The 9,894-nt window shown below is 32.0% G+C and overlaps 1 pseudogene across 1 annotated transcript; it reads left to right on the forward strand.

Annotated features, from left to right (window-relative positions):
• Positions 1–1,681: 1,681 nt before the first annotated feature.
• Positions 1,682–5,721, forward strand: LOC143592040 (CBL-interacting protein kinase 32-like; annotated as a pseudogene). The gene is made up of 15 exons (XR_013145836.1): positions 1,682–1,930; positions 2,412–2,592; positions 2,706–2,768; positions 3,207–3,278; positions 3,394–3,501; positions 3,574–3,654; positions 3,736–3,789; positions 3,940–4,065; positions 4,143–4,232; positions 4,316–4,433; positions 4,575–4,682; positions 4,894–5,007; positions 5,082–5,138; positions 5,223–5,297; positions 5,398–5,721. The product of XR_013145836.1 is annotated as a CBL-interacting protein kinase 32-like (transcript).
• Positions 5,722–9,894: the final 4,173 nt, after the last annotated feature.

A 9,894-nucleotide genomic window follows, 5' to 3' on the forward strand; every position in this document is an offset into this window, starting at 1 on the left:
ATTTATTGGCTGGTGACTTGGTGGCTAATATTATGCTACACAAAAATTTTGGTGGTTGAGCATTTGATTGGAAGTCAATTTGAAAACGTATTTGACATGAAATGCTTTTTGTAATAGTGTATTGATAATGATAATATTAATAATAAATAAAATAATAGGAAGAATAACAATAGAAGTAATAATAAAATAATAAGTAGTGGTACGTAAATTCAAAAAAACATAACCAACATGCCTCATCACATGTGTGTTGATGTTAATGGTTGAGGCAAAATAAACACGTTAAAAGAACATATTCTAAGTTTCAATGCGTAAGTTAGATAACTTTTTTCTTCTTATTTATAAGAATAAATTTACAGAATAACAAATATGCTGCCAATATATAATATCAAGTTAAATAGTACACGATATCTATAATATATATAAACGAAAACATAAAAATCATATGTGTCGCGATGTGGTCACAGGGCCGGCTCCGAAAAGACGAAAATTTTTTTGGGTCAAAGGCGAACTTTTTTTTTTGGCCTTAAGTAAAAGAAACATTTTGTTGGGTATAAACAATTTAACTATAAATGGGCTTATTTGATTATGATTTAAGTTGTGTAAAAAACTTTTGTATAAAAATAAACTTAAAATTGTCTCAAATAAGATTAGAACCCACAACCTTTTGGTTAGATGTCATTCCCCTTTACCATTAGACCAAGCTAGTGGTTATGTAATTGTGTTAAAATATTGATTATACACATATTTTTGATAAAAATACATATAATAAAAAAAAATTTGGGCCTAACGGGGTGTCGGGCCTGTGACCGTCGACTACCCTGCCATGTCTCAAAGACGGCCCTGTGTGGTCGCTCCCCTTTTTTTTGGAGTTATCAGATTTACTTGATTTTTAAATAGAGGCTTCTCATGCATTTGACCTGAATTAACAGGTATGGGTCTTACCAAACTCTAATATTCCTTAAACGGGTTATAACATCTCATTAAATTAAAAATTATTCTTACCAAATTATTGGTGTGAAAATCCTATAAAATAGGATATACTAAAAATTATTATATGATTTTTTTAAAATATTATTTATAATTAAGAAACAATTTTATAGTAAAAAAAAATAAGTGGTCTTGAGTCTTACCAAACCCAGATAACTCTTAAGCCGGGTTATAACATCTTAGTTATTTGTGAAACCTTTTTATCATCAAACTCTAAATATATTATAAATTTCATTACAGTAGATAAAATTAAACCCGAAAAAGTATATAAATATTAAAAACGAGTAATGTAAAACAGCCCCCGTAATACGAAGGATAAAAACTAGTTAATAATATATATAACTAATCCGAGATAACTATGACGAATAGAGTAATCAAACGATCAACAAAAATATTATTAGTAAAGCTAGCAAGAATATAAATAAAATCAACAGTATTTTTATTTCGAAATTTAAATAATCACTTAAATTTAATTATAAAAATACGATAACACGTGTATTAGGTTTTAGTTTATTTAATCTGTTTAAGGTCTTTTTTATTCAATAGAACTAAAACGCATAACTGATAAGTTTTTAAATAAATGCCTGCATCCATATAATAAAATATTTAATATACATCCAATGATGCATTATTTAAAGGTGGTGAAGATCCGTGCACATCCAAAAACACTGGGGCCCTGTGGTGGTGGCTGTGTGAAGGATGTTGTGTTGTGACCCTGGTCTCTGTATTCATGCCCACATGGATTAACATATATACCATGAATATGCTTTTCCCATCTTTTCACTTTGAATTACAAACAAACAATTATTCCATCAGTCATTGGTTATCCATCTCCCCTGCAAATCATATTCTAAAACCTTCTTGTGTTGTTGTGCTTCATCTTTAGAAGCTTCTTCTGCTGTATTGTTCTGTTCTATTCCATCTTGGTTTCACCGAATCAAAGGTATAATCGCTCGACGAATCTTTCATTTTCACTTGGTTTATGCATGTGTTTGTTGTATATGAAAACCTTGTTATATATGTTGCTATATGGTTTCTTGCTTTTTTTTGTTATCATGGTAGTATCTTTAGTACTTTTGTTTTGTTACATTTTTTTTTAATTTCTATGTCACGCCTTATGTTATCTGGATACTAGACTTTACATGTCAAGAAAATGTTTTTGGAGTTGTCTCTCTGTCTTCAGGGATTCAGGAACTGTTTACTTGCAAACCTTGCCAGTAGAGGGAGATTTTACTGGTTACGTTTGTTTGTTTTAGTTAAGGGGTAGTGAAATTTTTGTTATTTGGTTTTGGGGCATAGGATTTGCTATTGATGTGATTCTGTGACTGCAAAAAGATGAAGGATTAATTGGATGATTTGGTTGTTTATTGTGTGTTTGAGTATCATATGAACTTCTAAGACGAGAAAAAATGTTTTGTTGTCAGATAAGCAGGAATGAATCACTCCAAAATCAAACGTCGAGTTGGTAAATATGAGGTGGGAAGGACAATTGGTGAGGGGACTTTTGCGAAAGTGAAGTTTGCTAGGAACGCTGAAACTGGTGACCCTGTGGCTCTTAAGATCCTTGATAAAGATAAAGTTGTTAAACACAAAATGGCTGAACAGGTAGGCTATGTCTACTTATGTTTATAAAACTTAATGAATCACTTTCATTGCATTGTGTATGGAATCATCAGATTCTGAACTTATACTTATTAATTGTTATCTTGTTGATGCAGATAAAAATGGAAGTAGCAACTATGAAGTTGATTAAACATCCAAATGTTGTCCGCCTATATGAGGTCTTTTTTTATTTGTGTAAACAACACCGAACTCCTGCTGAACCTTATTTTTCTATTTCGTTTTTTTCAATGATTGGTTGGGCAATAGTTTTAACTAAAGAAAAAAAACAAACATTTTTAATTTTCCTCAACCTGGTCGGCACACCCACCATAAGTTGTCATTTCTTATTAATATTTACGACACGTGTCACCATCGGTTTGGAATTTAGATGGTTAGAATAATTAGATTTTTTTTAGTTTAAACTCATTACTTAAAACTTTTTGGTTATCTGATTTAAAAGATATAAGCTGCTAGTGGTGTGAAGAATTGGGTTGTGTTGGTCAAATAGAGAGATTATTTTTTTAATTGATAATTGGGTTGGGTTGAGTTGGGTTGTGAACGAAAGTAGTTTTGTTAACGTACGTGTCGTTACTTAAAATAGTGTTCTGATTCTTCAGGTTATGGGGAGCAAGACCAAGATATTCATTGTACTAGAGTTTGTCACTGGGGGAGAGCTTTTTGATAAAATTGTAATTTGCTGAGCTTTATATACATCATATATAGTGGCAATGTACATGCTCGAAATCCGAAGATTACAGGGTAGAAGGAATATACATGCCTTAACTTTCCAACTTCATTATGAAGGTGAACCATGGACGAATGCAAGAAGATGAAGCCAGAAAATATTTTCAACAGATCATTAATGCTGTTGATTACTGCCATAGTAGAGGTGTCTATCACAGAGATCTAAAGGTACTCAACATTCTTAATACTTATTATTGTATTTATAGTCTCAATGCCTTTCTAACATTGGTTTTCTTGCAGCCAGAAAATTTGCTTCTAGACGCTGCAGGAAACCTCAAAGTTTTGGATTTTGGATTGAGTGCCCTTTCTCGACAAGTCAGAGTATACATATATATAAAAGATCTTAACATTTAATATTTGTTTGTGTTATATTTTATATGATTTTAACGGGTTGTTTTACAGGATGACGGCTTGCTTCACACAGCTTGTGGAACTCCAAATTATGTCGCTCCTGAGGTGCATATAAAACATAGCAACTGATTCATAATGTGTCAAAGTTGGTTGACCAATTTGACCCGTTAGATATAAAACATAACAACTGATTCATAGTGTGTCAAAGTTGTCACATCAAATGTGCATGTAGTGATGATATATCATCCTTTTTAGGTTTTGAATGATGGTGGTTACGATGGGGCAACTGCAGATTTATGGTCATGTGGAGTCATTCTCTTTGTACTGCTTGCAGGCTACTTGCCATTTGATGATTCTAATCTAATGAACCTTTATAAAAAGGTAAGCAGTATATAAAGTCGTGTTGTACATTTAATCCCACGTTGTCACCATCTTCTCATAAGCGGATTTGCATTTAGATTTCGACTGCAGAATTCACTTGTCCTCCATGGATCTCCTTTGGTGCCATAAAGTTGATAACTCGCATATTGGATCCCAACCCCATGACAGTAAGTGTTTGTACTTTTATTAATTGTCACTCTTATATAAATACAAATCATTATGCATATCTGAACACCCTCTTTTGTGGCAGCGGATAACAATACTGGAAATTCTAAACGATGAGTGGTATAAAAAAAATAGGCAACCTGAATTTATAGAAAGAAGATACAAATTTTGATGATGTGGAAGCAGCTTTTCAAGATTCAGAGGTGAGTTTATCAAATTCAGTACTACATATAAATCTTTAATCACTTGGTTTTCTTGGTATTTAGATCTTTATATTTTGTATGCTTTTTAATGTTAAAAGTTAAATTAAGTTTCTGAAAGTTCTTGTATTTGTTTTAAAACAGGAATTTCATGTTACAGAAAAGAAAGAACATCCGGCTGCCATGAATGCTTTTGAGTTAATTTCTATGTCTAAGGGGCTCAACCTTGGCAATCTTTTTGACATGGAACAGGTTAATATATACTTTGTTTCTTCAATATCAATAGTTTTTTAGTTATTAATATTGCATATTATATCTGTTAAAAGATAAAACATAACCCATGCATAGGTAAAATTGCCACCTCTAAATTCATGATGAAAGTAAAATTAATTGTGGGTCATGAACTTTGTACTGTAACACTAAATTTAACTTTTTAATGGTTTGTAAATAAATTTGGTTGCAGGGATTCAAAAGGGAGACAAGATTCACATCAAGATGCCCCGCGAATGAAATTGTTAGTAAAATTGAAGAAGCTGCAAAACCACTTGGTTTTGATGTGCACAAGAAAAACTATAAGGTTAAACAAAGTTACATTACTATGGAATTTTAATTGATGTTGGATTAGTAATCATTTTCCGTTTTTCATCTCAGTTAAGGCTTGAGAATATGAAAGCGGGGAGAAAAGGAAACCTCAATATTACCACCGAGGTATCTTGTTTGGATATTTTTATCGTTTAATACGAAAGATTTGTCGAAAAAGTTTGCTCAGCTTTTTATATAACTCTTTATTAGGTATTTGAAGTGGCGCCATCACTTCACATGGTTGAAGTACGAAAAGCGAAAGGAGATACTTTGGAATTTCATAAGGTATGTCATATATGTAATCATGTATTTAAGTGTTACCTTACACTTTACATTAATATTTCCTGTTACACTTATAGAGCTGTTTTGTTTCTTTTTGGTGCAGTTCTACAAAAGACTTTCCAGTAGCCTCAAAAATGTTGTTTGGAAAACAGAAGAAGAAATGCAAGAACCCAACTAGACGGTTTGGAAATTTTGTTCTCGTCTTTTGTTGATGGAGAAAACCGACCGTCCTGCATATTATGTTTGTTGTTCGCCTGCATTATCGATCAATTTTCATGTGTAAATAGACATGATGCCAATTGTTGTTTGATAACTGTAGATAAAAACACAAGTCATCAAAATCTCTAAAAATAATTATTTTTGTCCCTTAAAACTCATATTACTCAAATGTATGAATGGAAGCTCAGTGACTTTTGGTACTTTGTTTTTTTTTTTTACTTTTTATGCTGATCTAAGGCTATGCAGTTGATTAAGAATGATCTCATTGTGTGAATAGGACTTCCTTCAAGAGTTTTTTTTCCCAAACTAGTGTTGGTGGAAAAACTATTTATCAAAATTGTGTTCCCTAAAAACTATTTACAATTTTGTATTTTTTTTCTTTTTTAATTTATATACAATTTAATTTTGTATTTTTTTTCTTTTTTTATATATATACATTAATCAACTTTATTAGAGCTGTATCCTTTTTCTTTTTTTCATTTTGAAGCCGTTCCCATTGTGTATCAATTATAGTTTTTTACTTTGTTGTTTTCTACCAAGTGATTATAACGTTTTTTTGGTTAAATAATCCATGTCAACTATAAGAATCATCTAATATAAATTAAAAAAATAGAAAACATATAAGACTAATCGAACATCAAAACTTGACCCACTATCGATCTTGATATCAAATATAAACAAAATAAAGATGTCAAATAACGTCGAGTTGCCACAACTCTTAATACCAAATAAAATAAAGTCGAGCTATCTTTTTTTTTTTGTTCTTTATATAAGTTTTATATATAGTTCTTGTAAAAAAACAAACTAAAACTTAATATTTATATCATAATGGAGCTTATATAAAAAGTCAAATTATCTAACTTAAAAATATTGCCATTATCTAAAAGTGCATAAAATAGAACACGATACAATAGTAAACTTAATATTTACAATTATTGTAATGGAGCTTATCATCAAAAGTTAAAGAGATAATATGAAAAGAAAATGAACCAATAAACTCGTTATGGTACTTGCCTACTCGATACTTAGTTTTGTTCAAATTTTATATTGGTATTTTTGGTACCACTATAGTATAGATCTGATCCCTGATTGTATGCAAATATATTTATTGTTTCTTTACCTCAGTATGTGAAATTCTAATTTTGATAGTCTTTTTATGTATTATACTGTAACACCGTGAAAATTTCGAGTTCAAAGTATAAACTTTCCAAAGTCTAGGGACTAAAATTGCCAAATTCCAAAGTTGAGGGTCTAAATTGTAAAATCTAATTTTCCTGACCCATCGCGGTACGCGACAGGTCAGAAGAGACTACCGCGATGGGGAGTCTGACACAGTGTGACACGTGTGCCACGTGGCACACGGTGGCACTATGTGCTGCCATGTGGCAACACTGCCGCCACGTGGAGCGGTGACTGCCACGTTTCGACACGTGGCAGACCTACCCCGTGACTCGACAGACCTACGTCGCGGTACGCGATAGGTCTGTCCAGGGACCCATAGCGTACCGCGATGGGGACCAAATTTTCGTCTATAAATAGCAGCCAAGGGGTGTTCATTTCCACATCCCAAACTCAGCTTTCCACTCTCTCTAGCTTCTCACTAAAACCCGACAATCATATAAACGATTTTCCTCGATAAGCGTGCCACGATCCTTCGTTTGTGTATAACGTTTCCTAGAAGTACTTGCCAAACCTCTACCCACACTCAATCAAGAAGGTGTTGTTATAATGGCGAGGAATCTCGAGAGTCGTGTGCTCGAGTGTTGAAGATTTGGCATTCCTCGATTAGCGTGTCGAGCAAAGTAAGGCGGCATTGGAGTGCTGCTCGAGTTCCTAGCATTTCTAAAACACCAACGAGGTTAGGCGTAATAATGAATTCAATATAATTGAATATTGTATTCAATGCTTAAGCCTTAAGTCGAGGTTATACTCGATGCCTCGATAAAAGAGAAGAGAAAACATAATAAAGAAATGAATAAAAGTATGATTATTGAATACTGTGAATTCATATATATGTGTGTGTAAGTATATATGATTATATTATTTGTTATGAAATTATTATTTAATGAATAAAGAGTATTCTTAAATAATAAAAGAAAAGATTACGTTTCTTGGTGAAGAAGAAACGTCGGGTTTTGAATATAAACTAAAGGTTTATAATTTACTTTTAAACAAGAGGTTTTCAAGTAAATAAGAATTGAACTAAAGGTTCAATCGAGGATTGAGATATAAGACTAAAGGTCTTAAGCCGGATCGTGTGTCCGACTAACAAATATTTATACTCGTAACTATAGGTTCGAGATAAAAGAAAGGGAAAGACCCTTGGACGGTGAGTAAAGCCGATCCTAAAGAGATAAGGTGAATACGCCCCCAAACTTTTAAACTTGTTTTCAAAAGAGTCAACTTGTTATATGAAATTGTTTACAAGGAACTATGTGTTCCTAAAACCGTTATAACTATGGGTATAAACCTAGCCCTCAGACTGTGGAATACATATGTGTGGATCCTTACATAGGTGGTACTATGCGATGTATGGGCATGATCGCACCACCCTTGGTCGTAGGACGCTCTATTGCAGGGAGTACTACCGTTGTGTATATTTATGGGTACTTAATGAAGTCGAACACTGCGGTGTTTGTGAGGTGACCTAGTGTAGAGGCTCTAGTTTATAATGTGTTATTTGACTTTGTTATTCCTAAGCCACGTTGGGCCGAGGCAGGCGTAGTCTCGAGGGGTAATAAAGTAAAAGAGTTATTTTTGCGTCAGCGTGTTCACCAGCATTCGTTGCTGACGTATTTTCTTACATTTTGCAGGTGAACAAGTTTAGCACTTGGAGTGTCGAAGTGCTACTAATGTCCGATGGCTCGGATTATTTTGTAATAACTTAATATGGTGGTTTGTAATCATAAACACATAAATATTTTGTAATAACTTAAACGGGTATTTTATAATCCCGTCTTTTGAATATATATATATAAAAGTTACATTTTCGATCCTTAAAGTTTATGAGACTTCCACAAACTAAACGCAACTCTGATTTATTTACAATCACGATACCAACTGTTGGGTCACGCTCCTAGGCCTTAGACGGGGGTGTGACATATACCATAATAATAATGATACAAAAATCTTTGAAATTGTGAAACCTGCAAATTTAAAAGGAAAAAAAAGTGTTTATTTAATATAAGAAAAAAAATGCAGATTACTTAATATTTTTATAAAAAAAGTATTAAATTAGTTAGTTTTACTGAAGTTAAAGGTCATTTAAGTATATTAGGTGTGAGATAATGAGAAAATCAAATTTTCATTCCAAAAACACTAATTTTGTAAATACTTTTGATGGAACACTTTTTGGATAAATATTTTTCTCTTCAACACTCTTTTGGGAGTTTTTTCTCAAACTAGTGTTTGTGGAAAAACTATTTACCAAAATGGTGTTCACTAAAAACTATTTACCAACATAATTTTTTCATTTAATTTTGTATTTTTTTCTTTTTAAATTTATATACAATTTAATTTTGTATTTTTTTCTTTTTTTACATATATACATTAATCAACTTTATTAGAGTTGTATCCTTTTTCTTTTTTTTCGTTTTGAAGCCGTTCCCATTGTGTATCAATTATAGTTTTTTACTTTTTTGTTTTCTACCAAGTGATTATAACGTTTTTTTGGTTAAATAATCCATGTCAACTATAAGAATCATCTAATATAAATTTAAAAAAAAGAAAACATATAAGACTAATCGAACATCAAAACTTGACCCACTATCGATCTCGATATCAAATATAACAAAATAAAGATGTCAAATAACGTCGAGTTGCCACGACTCATAATACCAAATAAAATAAAGTCGAGCTATCTTATTTTTTGTTCTTTAAGTTTTATATATAGTTCTTGTAAAAAAACAAACTAAAACTTAATATTTATATCATAATGGAGCTTATATAAAAAGTCAAATTATCTAACTTAAAAATATTGACATTATCTAAGGTGCTGTTTGTTTTTGAAGACAAAAACTGTCTGCAATCTGATTTCATCTGATTTCATGTCTGCAACTGAAGATGTGGTCTGAAGGTCTGCAATCTGAAAATATAATACTTGTTGTTTTATAAACTGCGTGATATCATCTGATTTCATGTCTGCAACTGAAGATGTGGTCTGAAGGTCTGCAATCTGAAAATATAATACTTGTTGTTTTATAAACTGCGTGATATCGTCTGCATAAACTAATCCACCTCGTACCGCAATCTGAAAATATAATAGGTTTGTTTCATGTCTGATTTCATGTCTTAACAAACAAGACCTTAAATTCATTGAGATTAATCGGTTTTTACAACCTCCAAACAACTCAAATCTGAAATGGAGGAATAATACCTTAAA

This window comes from Bidens hawaiensis, unplaced genomic scaffold, assembly GCF_021521415.1.
Source record: "Bidens hawaiensis isolate Kalapana, Puna unplaced genomic scaffold, B.hawaiensis_p1.1 tig00040330_1, whole genome shotgun sequence".
In the NCBI taxonomy this organism is placed as follows: Eukaryota; Viridiplantae; Streptophyta; class Magnoliopsida; order Asterales; family Asteraceae; genus Bidens; species Bidens hawaiensis.